This window comes from Danio rerio, chromosome 23, assembly GCF_049306965.1.
Source record: "Danio rerio strain Tuebingen ecotype United States chromosome 23, GRCz12tu, whole genome shotgun sequence".
NCBI classification, from domain to species: domain Eukaryota; kingdom Metazoa; phylum Chordata; class Actinopteri; order Cypriniformes; family Danionidae; genus Danio; species Danio rerio.
Genome location: NC_133198.1, coordinates 18954629 through 18978432, shown reverse-complemented (window position 1 = coordinate 18978432; position 23804 = coordinate 18954629). Strand labels below are relative to the sequence as shown.

At 40.3% G+C, this 23804-nt stretch overlaps 2 long non-coding RNA genes across 5 annotated transcripts in view; both read left to right on the top strand.

The window, feature by feature from the left end:
• LOC137489108 (uncharacterized) overlaps window positions 1-17468 on the top strand; it is a 54877-nt gene extending 37409 nt beyond the window's left edge. For 2 of the 4 annotated variants that reach the window (XR_011010407.2, XR_012398426.1), the window contains one exon: window positions 13566-13790. This is a non-coding gene — a long non-coding RNA (uncharacterized lncRNA). Of the gene's footprint in view, window positions 1-13565; window positions 13791-16883 lie in introns of those variants that run through there. The other 2 variants (XR_012398427.1, XR_012398425.1) reach the window with 2 other exon arrangements.
• Window positions 17469-21452: 3984 nt separating this feature from the next.
• Window positions 21453-22538, top strand: LOC141380469 (uncharacterized). Its single transcript, XR_012398428.1, has 2 exons — window positions 21453-21654; window positions 21727-22538. It is a non-coding gene; the product is annotated as an uncharacterized lncRNA (long non-coding RNA).
• The last annotated feature ends 1266 nt before the right edge of the window (window positions 22539-23804 follow it).

The window sequence follows — 23804 nt, the reverse complement described above, 5'->3', positions numbered from 1 at the left end:
GAGCTGCATGAGGGTGGGTCCAACCCAGGCTTATGAGCTTCGCACCGCAGCCGACTAAGCTCTTCTACTACTAAGTCCGCTGCGTGTGCGTTTGGGAGGACAATGTCCAAACTAGTGTTCCAGGAGCGCCACTCCTGGCTGATATGCGCGAAGTCGACAAAGTCCGCTTTCTTGACTTCCCCATATCCCAAGCTGGCATGTTCGGCGACACCATCTGTGAATTCACCCAGGAATTCGAGGTGGTAAGAGAGCAGTCTGATGGGTGATGTCTTATTGGCGGGTCCGTAAGCCCGCTCTGCCCGCCGTGCCATCCATACATGCTCCTCGCCGAAGGCGCCCGCCTACGAGAGCTGCACCGCCCCCGCACATGCCTCTGGTGAAGCGAGCGCGTCGAGCACCTCAGAAGCAGGCAGCCCCCCTGCCCAGAATGCCGCGAAGTCCGGCAATGGACCGCGAAGCGCGCCTGGAACAGGCCATCTGGAGAAGAAACAGCCATAAAACTGCCATAAAAACATCTTGAAAGAGCACTTTTCCACTTCCCCGGATGTGACAGCCCGAAATCTGCCAGTCTGGGACGATATGCTTTCTAGCTTGCAGGTTCGGGGCGTTTCGCCAGTGGTTTACGAGCGCTGGGAGGAAGGTCTCCTTTCTCCCACCCACTCTGCGCTGCCCTACTGCTGGTACGTCAGCGATTGTAGCAATGAGTCCATTAGCGAGAGCTCTGCCTGCCTGGTTAGCGCGGGCCAGCTCTTCGCGGTGGCTCATATCAAATCAGACTCGGCTATGCGATTCAGTTCGCGAAACGGCCCCCCAAGTCACAGGTGTGTTTTCACCAGGGTCAGCCCCCTGTCCGTCCCTGTCTTGCGAGAGGAGATTGCTGTCCTCTTGGCGAAGGATGCAATCGAGCCGCTCCCTCAAGCCGAGAAGAAGAGCGGGTTTTACAGCCCACACTTCATTGTGCCCAAAAGAGCGGTGGTTCACGGCCAATCATAGATCTGCGCGTTTTGAACCGCTGTCTGCACAAGCTGCCGTTCAGAATGCTCACGCTGAAGCGCATCCTCCGGTGCGTTCATCCTCTGGGTTGGTCTGCAGCATTAGACCTGATGGATGCGTATTTCCATGTCTCCACTCTTCCTCGCCACCGTCAGTTTCTGCGGTTTGCGTTTGAAGGTCAAGCTTGGCAATACAAAGTCCTCCCCTTCGGGCTCTCTCTGTCTTCGCGGGTCCTCACCAAGCCCGCGGAGGGTGCCTTAGCGCCCCTTCGACTCGCGGGCATCCGCATACTCAATTTTCTTGACGACTGGCTGATTTTTTGCCCACTCTCGGAGCAATTGATTATGCACAGAGACAAAGTGCTCAGGCACCTCCACCTGTTGGGGTTTTAGGTCAACCGAGAAAAGAGCAAACTCACCCCCGTGCAGAGGATCTCTTCTCTCGGGCTGGAGCTGGACTCGGTCACCATGGCAGCGTGCCTCTCCGGAGAGCGCGCTCAGCTGATGCTGTACTGTCTGAGAGAGCTCGACAGTAAAATAGTGGTCCCACTGAAACCTCCTGGGGCATATGGCATCCGCAGCTGCTTCACGCCGCTCGGATTACTCTATATGAGACCACTTCAGCACTGGCTTCACGATCGAGTCCCCAGACGTGCATGGCACGTGCACGCACACCAAGTCTCTGTTACTGCGTTGTGTCGCCGCGCCCTCAGGCCTTGGAGCGACCCCTCGTTCCTACAGGCCTGAGTGCCTCTAGGACAGGCGTCCAGTCTTGTTGTTGTTTCAACAGATGCTTCCAACACGGGCTGGGGGGCTGTGCGTTGTGGGCATGCGGCTGCGGACCAGTGGAAAGGTACCCAGTTGCATTGGCATATCGCCTGGAGCTGTTAGCAGTGTTCCTCGCTCTCCATCTTTTTTTTTCGGTGCTGGAGCGGCAACACGTGCTGGTCAGGACAAACAGTACGGCGGCGGCGACGTATATCAACCGTATGGAGGTATACGCTCTCGCCGCATGTCTCAGCTCGCCCGCCGTCTGCTCCTTTGGAGTCATTTGCGGCTGAAATCGCTGCACGCCATTTATATTCAGGCAAGCTAAACCGTGCAAAATGCGCTCTCACGACAGCTTTAAGTCCTGGAGAATGGAGACTCCACCCCAAGTCAGTTGCTTCCCCCGAGATCGCTCAATGCCAGTTGTTCTTTTCCCTGACCGAGTGCTCTCGGCACGGATGCACTGGCTTACAGCTGGCCTCGGGGCATGCGCAAATATGCGTTTACCCCACTGAGCCTGCTCGCGCAGTTACTGTGCAAGGTCAGGGAGGACGAGGAACAGGTTGCTGGTTGCGCCCCTCTGGCTCAACCAGACCTGGATGTCAGAGCTCTCCCTCCTCGCGATGGCCCTACCCTGGCAGGTTCCTTTGAGAGAGCACCTATTCTCTCAGGGACAGGGCACCATCTGGTACCCTCGCCGATCTTAGGAGGTCCTTAGACGCGAGGAAGACTTAGGTAACCTCGATTGCGGTGGCTAATACCGTCACTCGGGCTAAAGCCCCCTCCCCAAGCGCCTATGACCTGAAGTGGAGTCTATTTACTGAATGGTGCGTCTCACACAGAGAAGACCCCCGTAATTTGCCAGATCAGCATTGTGCTTTCTTTACGCCGAGAGAAGCTGGAGAGCAGGCTGTTGCCCTCCACACTCAAGGTTACGTGGCTGCCATCTCCACTCTCATGACGCGGTGGCTGGCAGCACCGTGGGAACGCATAACCTCATCATCCGGTTCCTCAGGTGCGCTAGGCGAATTAATCCACCCCGCCCCCTCTCATGCCCTCTTAGGATCTCGCCCTCGTTACACAAGCCGCATTAGATCCCTTCGATCCTCAACTCAGTATCTTTCTGTCCCTGAAGACAGCTCTGCTGGTCGCGTTGATATCGATTAGAGGCTTCTCTCACGTCCTGAGACCCCGCCCGCGATATGTGCCCAAGGTTACTACCACTCAGTTTTAATACCAGGTAGTGAGCCTGCAAGCGCTGCCCCCGGAGGAGGCAGACCCAGCCCTTTATTTATTGTCCAGTTTGTGCCTTGCGTATTATCCGGACCGTACTCAGAGTTTAGCAGCTCTTCGTCTGTTATGACGGTCGGCAGCAGGGAAGTGCCGTATCGAAATTAAGTTTCCCACTGGATTGTGGATGCCATTCTCTCGCTTATCAGAGCCGAGGTGAGCCGCGTCTCCCGAGAGTGCGTGCGCACTCCACTCGGAGCTTTGCATCCTCTTGGGCACGCGCACGCGGCGCCTCTCTAACAGACATCTGTAGAGCTGCGGGCTGGGCGACATCTCAATTGGTGATTGAGGAAACAATTTAGTAGGGTCTTGAAACACGCTTGCTGCGCCATTCTCCCTAACAAGGAGATACGTGCGTCTTTTTATCTGTCAGTAAAGTTCCCCGTCAGGTACGTTTTGATCAATTATGGCTTTTTGTTTTCATGTAGACTGAGAATCACAATGAAAGTCTATGAAACGCAGGCCTGGATAGAGAATTCAGAGGCCCCTGGGCACAATGTCTTGTAGGCCATCTACCTGGCCACACCCCTATAGTGAATTAAAAAATAAGATTAATAAAATATTTTTTTTATATAATTATTCTATAATGTATTGCCCGCAGAAGTTATACACTAAAAATGTATATTTAAGGGTATTTTTAATGTATAACTTCTACAAACTTATAATGCATATGATTTGGATATAACACCTCTCCAACCCAGATATGAATCTGAGTCTTCCATAATACACACACTTATTAATGATTCCTACTGGTCTTCCTCGTGATGAAGAGTGCAAAATCTGATATGGGAAAAAGAAGAAGAACGTGTTTATCAGATGATAGATTCGAACCGGGTTCATAATCCATCGCATCAAAACATGATGCTGTGCGCTTAACAAGCTGCCCCACTCACCCCGCCATTTTATAGGTGCATTCCTCAATACCTGTTGTACAACGCACGAACAGCGCATGAGCTGCGCCTATTGTAACACTGGCATGCATGTTCACACACCCGGGATTCATACCTGGAGCGGCAACACGAGCAGCGCATCAGCGTCAAGCAGGGGCGGTGCGAGAGGTGCACAGGTATGTTTTCTCCGTGTCATTTTGTTTTTGATTACATTGCTTTCACAAGCGTTGGATCGGTTGCACATAGACAGAATGACATCTTTATAAAAAGCTAAAAGTCTTTAACACCATCTTTATTATAAAGGGAAAAAATATTCACGGGGATGATATTTCTGCGTGAGAAAATGGATGTGATATGGATGTCACGCCGAATGCGTGGGAGTTGGCAACCCTATATATATATATATATATATATATATATATATATATATATATATATATATATATATATATATATATATATATATATATATATTTACTTATTTATATATATATTAAAGGATTTTGTAAACCTTGACATCCATAGTAAAATCCCCACTCTACAATTTTATTTTATTTTTTATTTTTTTTTGTAAAAGAATGATTTGTGCCTGACTCCAATTTTCAAACACTTGAAAAGTGTACACAAAGTGTTTTTTCAATGTGATTTTTTATTAACTTTATATTCTTTGTTTTCAACTTTAATAAAGACAGTTGAACTTTACCTTTTCATAATAAATTTCTAACCTGTGACATTTTTTTTATGTCGAGAAAAACTTAAAACCATCTGAGGGAATATCAGTGTCATTTAATTGTTACTTATACCAGTTGCTGACGTGTAAACAATAATGCAAATTGTAGGGTGCAGGATTTCTGTATTGTCTACTCGCTAATTTTTTTTTCTTTTTGTGCCTTATTAACTTTATTTCCAATATTTTTATTGCATTTTTTCCAGATATTATACAAACTTACAAATATATATGAAAAATAGAAGTCCTATCAGCAAAGAGATGACATGAAATACATAGCAATAAAAACAAGATATCTTTAGAACTCTTAAAACAACCTTACACATTTCTACCCCCTTCTATGCACCATCCCTCCCATCTCCCACCCCTCCCTATTTCCTGAGGCCTTCAATAAGCATGTAACGGTGAATCAAGACACTGATAAATAAATAAGACATTTGAAAAAAAAATTATAAATAAAATAAATATATGGGTAAATACAGAGGATAAAAATGTAAACTAAAAACTAGAAGTCTCTCTTTCTCCCTTTCGAAATTCTAGTAAGGAGTTCCTTAAATGTTAAGGTTCTCAATGACTGACAGTATGAGACATTATGTTTTGTTAAAGGAGTTCAGTGATCCTTTAAAACAATGTCTCAGTTTCTCAAGATAGATGCAATAAAGAACCTCTTTAATCCAGTTTTTGTGATGATGAAGGGTACACATGTTTCCATTTGAGGAGAATTGCGTGCCTGGCAAGCAAGGTGGTAAAGGCAATGACACAGCGTGATGTTTGTGTATTTGGGGTTGGAAGATAACCAAAAAGGCCAGTCAGAGGGTCAGGAGTGATGATTATATTAAGAGCTTGAGAAAGAATTTTAAAAATATTAGACCAATAAGTTATCTTTGAACATGACCAAAACATGTGAAGGTAGCCGGCCGGTAACTGCTTACATCTGTTACAGGCATCACTTCTGTCTGGAAATATTCTAGAAAATTTGGCATTAGTGAAATGCGTCCCATGAAGTACTTTACATTGTAGTAGGTCGTGTCTGGCACAAATAGATGAAGAGTGAACTAAACTAAGAATGTCTTTCCATTGGTCCTCAGAAATCTCGCTACCCAGATCTTGCTCCCATGTTTGTTTAAGTAAACCAGTTGGAGATGGAAGCAAAGTAGTTATTCCAACATAAATTGTAGTTATCAGCTGTCTTTGACTTGGATTGAGGTTAAGAATTAGCGATTAGAAAAATGGGGGAATAGTTTTTGAACAAAATGTCTCACTTGAAAGAAACGGAAAAGATGGTTGTTGGGGAGATCAAATTTAGTTGATAGGAGTGAAAAGGAGGAGAAAACATTGTTATCATACAGATCATTTAAAGTGGCTAGGCCTTTCATTTACCAAGTATTAAAAACACAATCTAATGTAGAGGGAGGGAATAAATGGTTATTAGAGATTGGCATATGAATTGAGGCACTATGAAGACCAAAATGTTTTCTAAACTGCTGCCAAATTTTCAAAATGTTATTAATTATTGGATTGTTTGATGCTTTGTGTATTTCAAGGGGAAGTTGGGAATAGACTCTAGAACGTAGACAATGTAAAGAGGCAGATAACTCTATATGTGTCCAGGGTGGGTCAGGAACACCAGTTTTGTGACCAATCCAATAAAGTATTTTGACAATATTACAAGCCCAAAAGTAATATTGAAAATTTGGGAGCGCAAGACCCCCTTCAGATTTGGGAAGCTGAAGAACTGACTTTCTGATACGAGCTGGTTTGTTACACCAAATGAACCCGCGCAAAAGTTGCTCTAGGTTAGTAAAAAACGATTTATTTATGGAGCCTGTGATATGTTGAAAAAGTATAAAAACTTGGGAAGAATTATCATTTTGATAAGATTTACCCGACCTATTATGGAAAGGGGGAGGGAACTCCAGCAAGCTATATCAGATTTGCATTTATCTAAAAGTGGTATGAAATTAAGAAATAAGTCTTTAAAAGAACTTGAAATAAATATACCAAGATACTTAAACCCTTCTGAAGCTAACTTAAAAGGAAATGAAGAGTAAGGGAGGGCTTAACCAGAAAATAATTCTCTCTTTTGAAAATTAATCTTGTATCCTGAAAGGGCACCAAACCAGTCCAGAATTGAAAGTATGGGTGGAAGAGAGGCTAAGGGGTCTGAAATATATAACAATAAGTCATCTGCGTAAAGAGAGAGTTTATGTACTTGTTCAAAACGAGTAATGCCTTGGAAGGCATTATCGCTACGAAGCCATATGGCTAGTGGTTCAATGGCAATATTAAATAATAGTGGGGAGAGTGGACAGCCCTGACGTGTCCCACGGTGAAGAAAAAAGGTGAGGAGCGGTTGCCGTTGGTGTGTATCGATGCGAAACGGCGAGTATACAAGCGAGTTTAATCCAGGAAATGAAGTTAGGATCGAATCCAAATTTTTCTAACGCAAAAAAGAAGTATGCCCACTCTACGCGGTCGAAAGCTTTCTCCGCATCTAATGATAGTACAATTTCAGGGGTACTGGTTGAGGGGGGAGAAATTATATTAAGTAATCTTCAAGTGTTAAAAAAAAAGAATGTTTTTGTAAGGTAAAGCCTGTTTGGTCTAATTAAATAATTTGAGGCATTATTTCTTAAATGCAAAGGGTGAGAATTTTAGCTAATATCTTACAGTCTACTTTTAGCAAAGAATTTTCACATGCTGTGGGATCTTTATCGTTTTTTAAAAGTAGTGATATAGAAGCCGTATAAAGGGTTTCGGGTAATTGGCCTGTTTGAAAAGAATTTTTGTACATCCTGACTAATACTGGCATTATTAAAGTATTCTTTTTAGAATTCCACTGTAAACCCATCCGGGCCTGCGGACTTCCCATTTTGCATTAACCTAATAGCATCATGGATTTCTTGCGGAGATATGGGGTTGCCAAGCTTTTTAGAGATGTCTATGTCAATTTTGGGATATATCAAGTTATCTAAAGGGTTTGGACTTGATAAAGACGCTCATAAATGTTGAGATGAATAAAGGTTGATATAGAAGTCAACAAACAGACTGTTAGTTTCAGGTGGATCAGTAGTAAAACTGCCATTAGGGGATTTGATTTTATGTATTTGTCTAGTAGTACTGGAAGCACGGGCCTGTTGCGCTAAAAGTCTGCCTGCTTTATCACCATGTTCAAAAAAGCGTTGCTTGGATTGGTGTAATCTTCTCTCAACAAAGTCTCATCATGCAATCGTATTCTGACTGTAATAAAAGACGTTTTTTATAAAGTGCAGGGGAAGGTGAGATAGCATAAACTCTACTCGCTAATTTTGACCTGTTATTTCTCAAAGACATCAAAAATGCATCCTTAGAGAAAAAGAAAAATAGGAATTCTGTAGGCATATATTTTATCAGTCAGAGTCAATGACCTTTCTAAAGATTTCAAAATCAGATCATATGGAGGAGCGTCATGAGTCATTTTAATAAGCATTATTATCATTCATATGAAAATAAGAAGGGCCTATTGCTATTAATTTCAGCATTTGTAAAACAATATCTGGTCAATATGCTTTAGATACACAAGACATTACATAAAGTAATTTTATTAAACATAATCACACAAATAAAAGAGGGATGGCCTTTCTATGGCTGAATTTCCAACACAGTTTTGATATATATTTCAAGTGTTTATTTATTATATGAAATAGTAAAGTTAATCAACTTTTCGATGACATTCTAATTTATTGAGATGTTTTATTTGTATACTTAACAAAAATATTTATTTTATTATTCACACAAATAAAAGAGGGATGGCATTTCAATAGCTGAATTTCAGATTCCAGACACAATATATAAAATATATATTAGTCTAAAATCTGATCAAAATGTTATACAAATAAAAAGAAGATTGCCTGACTTTCTTAAATTTAAACACTGTAATCTGGCATATATTTAGATGGCTATGAATGTTACCTCCGATTCTGTGAAGCCGATCTACAGTCATGTGTCAGTACTTTGAAATGCATAAACTATGTCATAACGAAACCCACAAATTGCCTACGAGTCTATCAGGAGACAACAACAGCGACAACAACGGTCGCGTGCATGAACAACAAGCACGTTCCCGAGTGAAATTTTTACTGAACAGCGCCCTCTGGTCACAGTTTTCGATGGGTCACAGATTTCGGTACAACAGGGTAACTGAATTCTCAGGAACACCGGATCGTATCATTAGGGGCCAAAACATATTTTACGAACTCTATATAAAAAAAAAAGTAACTACAGCTTGCATCGATGAATAGCGCAAGCTCTTTGATTGGTCGGCCTGGTAGCGCTGATGAGTTTGGGCGGGACTGAGAGCTGCGCGAGCCTGATGGAGCGATTGTTTTTAAGTGTGGAGTCCCGTGAAGAAGCTCCGAATGGAAGTGTTTTTTTTTTTTGTGTGTTTACCTCACGATTGTTGGTAAAGTTGTTGCACGTCCCCCAGTTCCTGCCTAAAAAAAATAATTAAAAATATTTTGAGTTTGAGCCAGTTGTAAATTTTTAGGGAAAAATAAAATACAAAAAAACCTGCGAAGAAACTCGACACAGCGGAACATTAACACCTCACTGCCAACTAGCGTTTTGGAAGTCCAATTGCAGAGCAACAGAATTCACTCGATAAAGCGAACAGGACAATCACCTTCGTTTATTTGCTATTAACGCTCATGTTGTTATATGTACATGCTCGAGTTTTTTAGAGTACAGTTCTGACTGTTTGTATTAAATGACAACTTGTATTACGAATAATACATGTAAATATGAATCTATTTATACTTTTCCTTGTGCTATAAAGTAAAATATAATCGTGTATGGAAAGCATCATCAATGCACCCTGACGTACCATAATATCGGGTTGAACCAAATAGATGGCATAATCGTAACCGAACCGTGAGACCAGTGCAAGTTCTCTCCTTGAGCAAATATGCTGTTTCAATGAACCAAGCTAACAGGTACATAGTCGGCCTAGCATGTGAGTCCAATGCATACATTCTTAGTTTCAAACATTTCCTTTCAAGTAACAATCATCCTGTGTTGTCTTTGCAGCTACTGGTGGTGGTCCAGTTGGATTTTATGGCACTTCGTGTTACATGACATTTCGGCTTACCAGTTTTTATGGTTCACCGGTTTCTTCCATATAGCTAGGTCTATTGTGGCCTCTTTAATCATAACATATCATTGCTTTTCACCTGCACTTAATTTGACCCTTTATAGTAGCACTTTTTCATGGACATAACTGTTCAATATTGCAACTCTGGTATCATCACAATTTAACCTTACCTTACATAAACAGTTAAATTCACTTAAGTATCATCGTATATAATGTGATTAAGCGCTTTATCACTGTAATTGATCTTGATCTGTGTATGCATGCACCTAAGCTCTTTAATCCTCATTTAACAAGAATGAAGGTAGGCTACAGGTGCCATACTTGCTATATGCTTTCAAGAAGTTTGCTGTTCTTGTGGTCACATACATACCTTCACATACAGCAGGGCACGAAATTGCGACCACACAAAATTGTTGTGTGTGAGGTTTACTGCAAAATGTTCAGCACATGCGTGGATTCGAGAGACATTCACGCAGAATGCATCTCTAAGGTCTTTGCACATGAAACGCAAAACGCAGCGCTCAGGAATGGTTTAAAACAGTTGTCATGTCAACTTGCTGCTGTAAACAAAGCCAAGAGCGTAATGCTTGCCCCGTCTTCGCGCTCTTCTTATTGGCCCACCACTGCTCTAGCACTGAACGCGAATGATTGGTTAATATCAGCTGTCAATCACTCAGCGCCTTCTGGCTTCCGATGACTGAGATCTACTACCGCAAAAAATTGTAAAGCGCTGAAGATGAGAATGAAGATAAACATGACATATTTAGTTTTAGAAACCATCTAGTTACAAATAATGACACATCTTACTAGTGATCATGTGCTGAATGTTGTTAATCCACCATCTACACTTTTCCAAGAGTAGAAGTCTTCCATTGGTTTCAAGTCCGCTATGTAAAGTCTGTGGGATGGAGTTTTCAGGTAACTGTTTGCCACATCTACAACGAGAGCTTCTGTTTAATGCTTCATTTAATCGCCAGATGCTGTCCGCCGTGCAAGGGGCAGCTATATGTCAAATTTAACACCACGTACACCATCACAAAAGGGCTTGCGCTTAGTAAACTAACATTGCTACTTCTAAAAAAAAAAAAAAAAAAAAAAAAAAGAAGACCTGTATTGCTATTAACATGTATGCATATAATAAGGTACAGTATGTGTAAAAAACATCAGTGCAATATCAGACAGCACTTGTGAGAACAGCACAGTTACTGTATACCGTTAACAGATTCATGTCAAGCAGTGTGTGCAGGGCCGGTGAGCGCTCTGTGTATGCTTTTGTCACTCAGTTATGTTATAAAAATATATTTTCTTGTGATAACTGGATTGCATTGAGACATATTTTCCTCACGCTTGCATATACATATTACTTTTTTTTACTGCTTGTTAGTTTGATTAGTGTTGATTTGAAATACAATAAATATGTTTGTATAAAACTTGAAGTAACAGTGCTTATAATTGGTGGGTGCGACAAAATTTTGGCTGATGCGCCTACATTTTTAAAGTTAGGAGCACCGGTGCTACCAAGCAAAAAGGTTAATTTCGAGCCCTGTACAGATAAATCTTGAGATCTCATAATGAATTAATTTATTTTCATGCAAAACTCTGTGTACGCTGTGAAAGAAAAAAACTTGTCGCAATCATAACTCTAAAATGCGATATGTTTATTTAAATGATGTTCAAGCTATCGGTTTCATTTTCACTGCAAAATGCTGTTCATACGTCGCGAGCGGCTCTCAAACAATCACTCTGTGCCACAAACTGAATATTATTTACAACTTTATTACCTGTTACTTACAGCATATGCAGGTTCTGTTCACTAAAGTAGACAAACACACGTCTATCATTAAGTAGGGCGTGCACCCGGAGTCAGCAGCTCACGTCAAGTGTGATTTCCTGGCCGCGAATACATTATATGAAGAAAAAAAATTTTTTTTGGGTGAATTATACCCTTATAAATGCAGTATGTGACTCCTTTAACATAATTTGGAGGTGTCCATGTCACTGAGCAACGTGTGTGAAACAATGAAAAGACTCATGAAAATATGATTGGCGGAATCGTAGATATGCTGGATTAAGAGTTTTGGTGGTCGAATCGAGATCGCCATCTTTTTTTTTTTATTTATTATGCAGCTCTAAATTATACCATACTAAAACTTTCATAACCTGAACCCCCAAGTTCTGTTTAGCTTAACGCACTGCTGTCTCTGCTCTCTCATGTACGAGAGTAGCGTGTAGAAAGTGACTGCAGAGCAAGCTAACTGATATTGCTATCACATTTTTAGGAGAATGAAAGCAATGAAAGCAACCATATAAAAACATCAACAGGACAGGCCTGCACTACAACTTATCGACTATATAAAAATCCCAACAAGGAAAATCCTAACTGTTGGGTATTTTATTTTTGGGGATAGTCATTGCCTACTGTTATCCTCAGACAGGACCCAATCATAATTCAGGGGATTCAATGTTAACTCCGATTTTCTAAACAGCTAGACATCAATTGTCGTAAATCACAACAGATTGTCAATTTCATGGGTTTCATACAATGTAACCCTGATCAAGCCCAACAGCACTCTGTCAGCCCAAGGGGGCTCAGTCTCACACAGCAAGCCCAAGGGGGCTCCGTCTCGCACAGCAAGTCCAACGGGGCTCCTTCTCGCAATCTCTTTAGCTTGTCGTGGCACACTCTCGATGTCTTTGGCCCGTCGTGGCACACTCTTAATCTTTTCTACACATCGGGGCATGCTCTTAATCTCTTTGGCCCATCGGGGCACGCTCTCAATCTCTTCGGCCCGTCGGGGCACACTCTCTCTCCTCTGATCTTCGGGGCACGCTCTCTCTTCTCTGCCGGTCGGGGCACTCTGTCTGTCCTCTGCTCATCGGGGCACTCTCTTCTCTGCCTGTTGGATCACTCTCTCTCTCCTCTGCCCGTCGGGGCACTCTCTCTCTTTCCTCTGCCCGTCGGGACACTCTCTCTTTCTCCTCTACCCGTCGGGGCTTTCTCTCATTCTATCTCCTCTGCCCGTCGGGGCACTCTCTCCTTTGCTTGTTGGGGCATGCTCTTTTCCCACCGTTGGGGCACTCTCTATCTCTCCTTTGCTCGTCAGGGCACACTCTTTTCCGCCCGTTGGGGCACTCTCTCTCTCTCTCTCCTTTGCTCGTCAGGGCACGCTCTCTCTCTTATGCTTGTCAGGGCACGCTCTCTCTCCTCTATCCATCGGGGCAAGCTCTCTCTTATCTTCATTGAGGCTTCTCGCATATATTAGCCTAATTGTGTGTTTCGTTTATATCTTCATGTTGGATCTCTTATAAACCTCTCTGCCCATCAGGGCATTATTTTATCTTCATTTTTTCCTTATGTGATTTGCATGAATATACAAATGTAAGCTATCTCATCTATTGTCATTCTCTGTTTTAGGATTGCTACAAAACTGAACCCTAAGTTTTGTCTTTTAGGGTTGGCTTCTCCCTGCCTTCATCTTCAGGCAGGATCTGCCAGCTCATCCAGAGTTCTGCACTATAGACAGGGCTTACGCCAAATAACTTTATGAAAGGACTGTAACAACCTTTTATTCATGCAAACAATTCACAATAAATGTTCAAACGTTTGTCTGCCTCCTAAAGTCTTTCTGCTAGAAATGAAAGCTTTAGCGATAGTTCTGCTAGGAAGACTGAGATGTCACGTCATACATAATAATGATCTCGTCAGCCTATAACAACCAAGCAAGCCATGTATATAAGCTCATCTAAACAATCTGTTTCGCTGTATTCAGGTGACGTTGCGGAAGTTTCCCTCCATCCTCCCCATCACCACCACTACCAGGTCGGCCTCGTCTCCACTCAGGGGGTTGCCTTCGCCCTGCCTTCATCTTCAGGCAGGATCTGCTAGCTCATCCAGAATTCTGCACTATAGACGGGGCTTACGCCAAAGAACTTTGTGAAAGGACTGTAATGAACTCTCATTCATGCAAATAATTAACAATAAATGTTCAAACGTTTGTCTGACTCCTAAAGTCTTTCTGGTAGAACTGTTTAAATAAACGGAAAATAACCGTATTTCATGAACTGATACAATGTTCAGATCACAAAAATGTAGCTTAGTGCATAAAAACGTAAAGTCATTCAATGCACTAATGTGTTCATGTGTTTATAATTAGCAAACAGATTTTCAACACTTATCATAAATGAAATAATAACAGATAACAATCTTAAAGCACTCTGTCTCACTGAAACCTGGCTGAAACAAAATGACTATATTAGCTTAAATGAAGCAACTCCTCCAGGATTCTTATATAAACATGAGGCTCGTCAAACTGGTCGTGGTGGTGGAGTTGCATCAATCTTTAGTGATTTTCCTTAATGTTAATCAGAGAAACGGACTTAGCTCCTTTAAAGTATTATCGCTTAATGTCCAGCTTCCAGATACTATGCAAAAACCTATGTTATCTCTCACTTTAATCACTATATACAGACCGCCAGGACCCTATGTCAATTTTCTAAAAGAGTTTTCTGATTTTATTTCTGACTTACTAGTCAAAACTGATAAAATACTAATTGTCGGTGACTTTAACATCCACATAGATGACGCTAACGATACATTAGGGTTCGCATTTATGGATTTACTACACTCGCTTGGGATAAAGCAAAGCAAACCGTTGTGGGCCAACCCATCGCTTAAAGCATACATTAGATCTAATTCTGTCTTATGGAATTGAGGTCATTGATGTAGACATTATACCACAAAGTAATGATATTACAGACCACTACCTCTTACTATATAAGCTGTGTTTACCTGAAATTAGCAAACCTGCTCCAATATTTCGCCCTAGTAGAACTGTAGCTCCGTCAACCAAAGATGAATTTATAAATAACTTGCCTGATCTTTCTCTATTTAGTAATGCACTCGCAAACTCAAATGACCTTGATGTAGTAACCAGCAGTATGGATGCCATCTTTACTAGCACACTAAATACTGTGGCACCCATTAAAATAAAAAAGGCTAGAGAGAATAAAACTACACCATGGTATAATAGTCATACTTGCGCTCTCAAAACAGCAACCCGTGTCCTGGAACGTAAATGGAAAAAAACTAATTTAAAGGTCTGTAGAATTGCGTACAAAGACAGTATGTCCAGCTATAGGAGGGCTCTAAAATCTGCCAGGGCCGAGCACCTGCGCAAACTGATAGAAAATAATCATAACAATCCTAGATTTTTATTTAACACCATTGCTAAATTAGCAAATAATCCTTGGAACAAAATCCACCTCAAATTAGTAGTGATGACTTCATCAATTTTTTCAGTGATAAAATAGAAGACTTTAGACAGTAAATAGGAGATGCTAAACTTTCTGCACCGGCTTATACTCCAAATCCTATAGATATTTCACTGAATCATCATCATCATCATCATCATAATAATAACCTACAGTGCTTCAAAATCATAGAACAGGAAGAGCTAGATAAATTTATAAATAGCTCTAAACCAGCTACGTGTATGCTGGACTCAATTCCAACAAAATTACTGAAAGAATTGCTGCCTGCTATAGGAGAACCTCTTCTTAACATTATCAACTCTTCTTTATCTATAGGCCATGTTTTAAACTCTTACAAGCTAGCTGTTGTTAAGCCTATTATTAAGAAACCGCAACTGGACCCCAACAACTTAGCTAATTATAGGCCTATTTCAAATCTTCCATTTATGTCTAAAATACTAGAAAAAGTTGTTTCTACTCAATTATCCTCCTTTCTGCAGACAAACAATAATTTGAAGTGTTTCAGTCAGGTTTCAGGGCTCATCACAGTACAGAAACCGCATTAGTGAAAATAACCAATGATTTACTTTTAGCTGCTGACCAAGGGTGCATCTCGCTATTAGTTCTACTCGATCTTAGTGTGGCATTTGACACTATTGACTACAATATCCTCATAAATCACTTAAAGTCTACAGGTGTCTAGGGACAAGCTCTACAATGGTTTAAGTCATATTTAACTGACCGTTACCAGTTTGTGAATATTAATGGACAGCCTTCACAAGTCAGCCCAGTAAATTATGGGGTGCCTCAAGCATCAGTTTTAGGCCCTTTGCTGTTTACAATTTACATGCTACCACTGGGAGACATTATTAGAAGACATGGGATCAGCTTTAACTGCTATGCAGATGATACTCAATTATATATTTCGACTAAACCTGATGAGATCTCTGAACTGTCTAAGCTGTCTAACTGAGTGTATCAAAGACATTAAAGACTGGATGACCAACAATTTCCTTCTCTTAAACTTAGACAAAACAGAATTATTACTTATTGGGCCTAAATCCTGTACACAGCAGATCTCGCAACTCAATCTACAATAAGAGGGATACAAAGTTAGCGTTAGCTCTACTATAAAAGATTTGGGTGTCATATTAGACAGCAATCTAACTTTTGAAAATCATATATCCCATGTCACAAAAACTGCCTTCTTTCATCTGAGAAATATTGCTAAATTACGAAGTATGCTATCCATCTCAGATGCAGAAAAGCTAGTCCATGCTTTCATGATTTCTAGGCTGGAATACTGTAATGCTCTATTTGCTGGCTGCCCAGCATCCTCTATTAACAAACTTCAATTAGTACAAAATGCAGCAGCCGGAGTTCTTACCAGGTCTAGAAAATATGATCATATCACCCCAATTTTATCCTCCTTACACTGGCTGCCTGTTAGGTTTCGTATTGAATTTAAAATATTACTTCTCACCTATAAAGCTCTAAATAATCTAGCTCCTGTTTATCTAACCAACTTTCTGTCTCGCTACAATTCAGCTCGCTCTTTAAGATCTCAAAACTCCGGGCTTCTGGTAGTGCCTAGAATAGCAAAGTCGAGTAAGCAACTCCTTTATGGCTCCTAAACTCTGGAATAGCCTTCCTGATAATGTCCGATGCTCTGAAACACTATCTCAGTTCAAAACTAGATTAAAGACCTATCTGTTTAGTAAAGCATACACTCAATGCATCACTTGGTGCAGGTTTCCACACAAGTTTCTACATCTTGATTATATACACTATGAACAGCAGCTACACTAATTATTCTCTTTATTCTCCATTTCCACCAGGGGATACTCATCCCGAGGTCCTCAGATTATGCAGGGTCACTAATTGGACCCAAGACCAGCGACGAGATGATCCCAAGGTGTCCATAACCGGGACCAGGCCGTATACTGAGCTGCTGCTGCGCTGTTGGTCATAGGGGAGTGGAGAGCATGAGGCTGATTCCAGTGACGCTCCAGGGACAGATGAGTCTTTGCTGAGGCCAGCTTCCAGCCCACTGCTGAGACTGCAGCTCTGCACAAGACTTTTAGCCAGCAGAGAAATTAAAATGGTCGTGCCGAACTGAGTCTGGTTCTCTCAAGTTTTTTTTTCTTCACTCTCCTATTGGTAAAGTTTTTTTTTCCCCTCTCCGCTGTCGCCACTGACTTGCATGGTTCAGGATCTGAAAAGCTACTCATCGATAAATTTGCTCTTCAGTGTTTGGAATCTCAGTAATGATTTCAAACCACACTGAACTGAGCTAAACTGAACTGAACTTAAACACTAAAAACTGAACTACCCTGATCCAGTTACTATGACCATTTATGTGAAGCTGCTTTGACACAATCTATATTGTAAAAGCGCTATACAAATAAAGTTGAATTGAATTGTATTAGCAACTACACAGTTACCTTTAAACAAAAGACGATGCAGCACAACATCATATACTCCTAGTTCATCCCGGACTAGCACACAGATGCTACTATCCTCCACAATGGTGACACAAAAAACGTTTTACAGTATTCTGCTGTTTTTTCTTCTTGATTTTACGGTAAAATACCAGCAGCTGTGGTTTCCAGTAATCTACTGTTTTCAAAATTTTACATTCCTAGATTCAGTTTACAGAATATTTCTGTTAAAAATACATTCCACAGTCTGTATTTTTCATCGAACACATTTAACCCCTTAAATCCCAGAGCAAAATTCTCACTAGTGTCCTCACTACAGAGAGTTAAACACTCAGAACACAAATTACAGCCAAAACCAAAAAAAAAAAGACCTGAAAAAAAATCTAAATAAAAATAATAATTCATAAAAGTAAAAAAAACAATACTCATTAAAAATGTATTCTCAAGATATCAGCAGAGATCATTAAACAACTCCACAAACATCAGGAACTTCACTTATTATTGACCTTTGACTTTATTTCTGTCACATGAACAAAAGCTCTTAATGACATTTTCTGTTGTTTATTTGAAGTAACCATGATGGAGGTCAGAGTCTGCTTTAGTTGGAATCTTCAACTATTTGTTGTGACACAAGTTTTTTTTTTTATTTTGGCTACTGTAGGGTCCAGCCAGTTGGTCCAATGATGGCATCCAATGGTGGATGAAGGTTCACTGCATGTTCGGTCTTTCCAGTGCACAATGTTGATTTATATTAAACTTAACTCATATCTGACTCCAATTTTAGTATGAGGTGGTTTAGAATATTAATATATTTATCCTCGTTTTATCTGACTCTAATTATAAAACATTGAGAAGATTATTTTGTTTCCTTTCACATTATTTTAGATTATGAATGAATATTCTTTCGATTTGTTATTATACCTTATTCTCATTTATTCAGATTCCTATAGCATCCAGAGTCTTGCACCGGCCGGGTATACAATCTCTTAATACAGTCTTGTCAGTCTTGGTCATTAAACAGAGTTGTAACCACTCTCCTAAAAAGGCAGAACCCTACTTACTCTATTTAGGAGATTTTTATGTGGTCCCCATAGATCTGTTATCTCCTAAATCAAGACAAAGTATTTTAATAGTAATCGCACATGATTATACGTTTGTAGATGAAGGCCTAAATACCCACATTTAGATTAGTTTCAACAATATTTTGTTGTTCTAAATAGAAAACTCATAGTTGGCCTTTTACAGTCTAAGTATACTTGAATTAATGCCAATGTGTTAGTCGGATTTCTAACAACATTGTATAGCGCGCCACGCTGCTCCGTCTAACATGTTTTATTCCGTTGCTAACCTGTACAGGGGCTTGTAGTGCTATGGACAACATTTACCAGTGATAATAACTGTTTGAATAATTCAAAACATAACAATTTATTAGTCAGGTATTATGTATTATGTCAATTCATTCAGTCAATTCATAAACGATCAATACAAGACATCAAATTATCAAAGACAAATCCAAAATGAAAAGATGCATACCTGACTTCAAAATATACATAACATGGAGCGTATTCTCCATGTTACAGGCTGATCTGGGTAAGCAGAATCGCCCTGAACATTTCTCAAACCTTAAGTAATCCAAGAATCCCCTCAAGGAAAGGGGTGTGTTCCCTCAAGCATACGCTAGCACAAATGGTTTCCATGTTACTGGTTTATTTGTTGGCTTTTTCCCCCCAAATACACCGTGAATACAAAACAAATGTACTTAATACAAATCAAAAAATATGTAAACAAACTTTAGAAACTTCAAACACAACATACAAATATAAAGCAAAATACCTTGTTGGCTGCATGTTATATGAAAGAAATTGTCCTGAATGCTCCTTAAATCACTTAAAGTCCTTGTTGAAGTCAATCCATTGAAGAGCACATGCAAACAACTCATGCTTGCCGATTGCTAGCTAACAGGAAGTGATGACCTCATGGCCAGTCAGCCATTTTATACAGCCGCAGAGATTTCAAAATAAAAGCCCCAAACCAAATAAATTCACAAATAATGCATGTAACTTATTTTCGCAACAACAAAAAATTATCTTTGAAAACATAAACTTATATGCATAATATGCAAAGTAACAGCAAACAGTTACACTCCCACCAAATCGCACAATGTGAGATTTCTCAGACTGCAAGAATGTCAATGATTTACATTTTTTACTTAATTACTTAATCTTCACACTCTTAATCAGCTTCAAGCAAAACAACCACTTTGTGTATAGGTCTTTCAAGTACGGTTTTAGTTATGGGTTTAAATTTGACAACTGTGGTATCACTAGCCATCAATTTTAATTTTCTCACTCTACCATCTGACCCTGGACAACTTCCATTCATTACGTGGTGCAAGATCATCTTGAAAAAGGACAATGTCATTAACCTTTAAATTCCTTTGATTCTTGTGCTACTTCTGTCTTGGCTGCAAGTTTAAAAGATACTCCCTTTTTCATCGAGTCCAGAATTCATTTAACAAATACTGTACTCTGCGCCATCTCTTTCGCAGGTAAAGATCTTCTCTTGTAAACTGTCCTGGTGGAGGAAGAATGATAGTAGACTTCATAGTAAGAATGTGGTTTGGATTTAAGGGTTCAGGTCCAAATGGGTCATTCAAATGTTCAGTGGTGAGTGGTCTGCTATTAACAACAGCCATAACCTCATATAAAAATGTCCTTAGAGAGGTACTGTCAAGCCTCTGTGCAGACTGATTAAGAACAGCAGTAAGAACACTTCTTATGGTTCTTATTTGCCTTTCCCAGACTCCTCCCATATGACTTGCTGCTGAAGGATTCATAAGAAATTCACACCCTAGAGCTTTAACTTTTTCTTGATCCATACCTTTCATGAGTTCTGCAAACTCCCTTTTCACTCCAATAAAATTGGTTCCTTGGTCACACCTTAACTGACGAACATTTCCTCTTATTGCAATGAAAGCTCTTAAAGCATTGATAAATGAATCAGTGGTCAACTCATCAATCATCTCTATGTGATTGGCCCTTGAACATAAACAAGTAAGCAACAGTCCATACCTCTTGAGCTCCTTTCTCCCTTCTTTGATATAAATTGGACCAAAGCAGTCAATACCAGCGTAAGTAAAAGGTGGAGTTGTTTCCATTCTATCTTGCGGTAAGTCAACCATTTTTTGGTTTTCTGCAGGTCTTTTATACTTTCTATATTTGACACATTTAAAGATGTGTGATGAGACTGCACTGCAGCATCCCAGAATCCACCATACATTAGCTCGCAATTCGTTCATTGTCATTCCACGTCTTTGATGATGTACCTTTTCATGAAAGTGCTTGATAAGCAAGGCTGACATATGGCTGTTCTTAGGAAGTATTACCGGAGGCTTGACATATGGATGCAACATAGCTTGACTTAAACGCCCTCCAACTCGCAGACGATGAAAAAGGATGCAACTTCAAAGGATGCAACAATGGGTTTAACTTATACAGCCTACAATTTCTAGTCTTGGCAACTCTTTTCTTTAGTTTCAAACACTTTATCTCATCTGAGAATGCATCCTTTTGAACCAGTTTAATGATGAAAAGTTCTGCGTCTTTCCTTTGTTCCAGACTTGTACTTTCTTTTGTTGGTTGCTTTACCCCTGTGAATTCTTTGATTTTACGTTTCAGTCTAGCAACTGCCTTCACAACTCTTGACCAGTCAGAAAACTTAAGTAGGCGATCCAATAATGATCTGCTCTCCTTAGAAGCAGTGTTACACACAACCACCTTGCGATTTTCAGGAATGAAAGCTTTAGCGAAGGTTCTACCAGGAAGACTGAGATGTCACGTCATTCATAATAATTATCTCATCAGCCTATAACAAGCAAGCCATATATACAAGCTCATCTAAACAATCTGTTTCGCTATATTCAGGTGACGTTGCGGAAGTTTCGGTCACGGTGTGGAAGTTTGGAATGCCAACGTCGTTTACGTCTCACAAGTTTGTTCATTTCTCTGTTCGTGTTCACGTAACAGCTCAAAGTTGAAGGTTAACAGCTTCGTCAATCACTTCATTTTCGCTATTGATTGATTTCACCATTTCGCTTTCGTTATCCGCCGATCGTACATTTAAATATCCTTGCATCAGGTTAAGGTTACTAGCTTTTAGCACTTCTAATGTTAGCTCCTACTCGCAAAAATGTACCTCATAGCTGGAGACCAGAATGAACATGGAATTTCACCGAAAACAGCCAGGTTAAACACTCTCAATCTGCTTCATTGGGATTTCATGCCATCTTCATCTGCCATTGCATCTCGGTATACTCTGTGTTTATTACCTTAAATCGTTACGTGTATACATAGTCTGCATGAGGTAAGTCTAACTCTTGTTTCATTAATGTCATATGAAGTCACTGAATTATGATATGCAAGTTAATGTCTGAAAGAGCACATATCTAACGTTATGGCCTCTCATCATTTCGTTCTAAATGTTTTCCTAGCTGGAATCCACATTTTTTAAACAAGTCTTATACCATAAAGCCAGAGCCGCAATGCAGACGCAGACAATTCGGTATCGGTTCAGCTTTAAATCAAAACCGATCATTGTCACGGTTGGATACTATGGTAGGAAGACGAACGAGAGCTTCTGTAAAACACTGCAACTTAAGCCACAGAAATGGAGCATCATTTACCGTGCGAGTGTCTGCTGGGCAGTCCTTCGCTGACGCGGAGTTACAGGTAACTTGCAGCCTCCATTTCACTGCGATTGAGAAATAAACTCCATTTCTCAGACTGTTGCCCTTTGACTTGTTAACGTGACGTTTCCTCTCCTTACGGCCGTTAAAGAGCTTTACTTGTGAATCCATAACATAGCGAGTTTTTCTCTGTGTTTATCATTGATCCGCTGTAATCGCCGCTAAACTTTATCAGTGTCACTCATTGGCGAACAGCGCCAGCCGTTAGAACCAATCGCAGCCCTTTCCGCCGAGGACAGTTTACGCGTTGAGCCATTATGGAAGATTGTTGGGGCCAAAACGTCTTTTACAAACTCTTTATTTAATATATACATGTGTGTGTATATAAAACAAAAAAAAAAACAAAACACGAATTCACTCGATAAAGCTTAAAGCGAGCAGAACATTCACTTTCGTTTATTTGCTATGAATGCTAATGTTGCCATGTACATGCTCGTTTTTTTTTTTTTTTAGAGTACAGTTCCGACTGTTCGTATTAAATGACAACTCGTATTACTAATAACACGTACAAATATAAATCTATTTATACTTTTGTTGTGCTATGAATTAAAATATAATCGTGTATGGAAAGCATCATCAATGCACCCTGACGTACCATAGTATCGGGTCGAACCAAATCGATGGCATAATTGTAAACGAACCGTAAGACCAGTGCAAGTTCACTCCTTGAGCAAATATGCTGTTTCAATAAACCAAGATGTTACAGGTACATAGTTCAGCCTAACGTGAGTCCAATACATACATTTTAAGTTTCAAACATTTTCTTTCATTTCAAGTAATAATCATCATGTGTTGTCTTTGCAGCTACTAGTAGTGGTGGTCCAGTTGGGTTTTATGGCACTTCGCGTTACATGACATCTTGGATTACCAGTTTCTATGGTCCATCGGGTTCTTCCATATAGCTAGGTCTATTGCGGCCTCTTTAACCATGGCTTATCGTTGCCTTTCATATGCACTTAATGTGACCCTTTATAGTAGTCTCTTTCATGGACATAACTGTTCAATATTGCAATTTCGGTATCATTACAATTTAACTTTTCCTTAAATAAGCATAATTCGATTAATTTATGTATCATCGTATATAATGCGATTTAGCGCTGTATCTCTGTAATTGATCTTGATCTGTGTATGCATGCACCTAAGCTCTCTAATCCTTATTTAACAAGAATGAAGGTAGGCTACAGGTGCCATACTTGCTATATGCTTTCAAGAGGTTCGCTGCTCTCGTTGTCATGTTCACTTACAGAAATATTGAGGTCTCTTAATGAATGAATTTATTTTCATGCAAAACGGCATTCGCTATAAAAGAAACTTGTCGCAATCATAACTCTAAAATGCAATATGATTATTTAAATAATGTGCACTTTCGGTTTCATTTTCACTGCTGAGTGCTGTTCGTACTTCGCTCGCAGCTCTCAAACGATCACTCTGTGCCACAAACTGAATATTATTTACAAATTTATTACCCGTTTTTCACAGCAAATGTAGTTTCTGTTCACTAAAGTAGACGCACGCACGGCAATCATTAACTAGGGCATGCAACCGCACAATCAGCAGCTCGCAAATTATTCCCA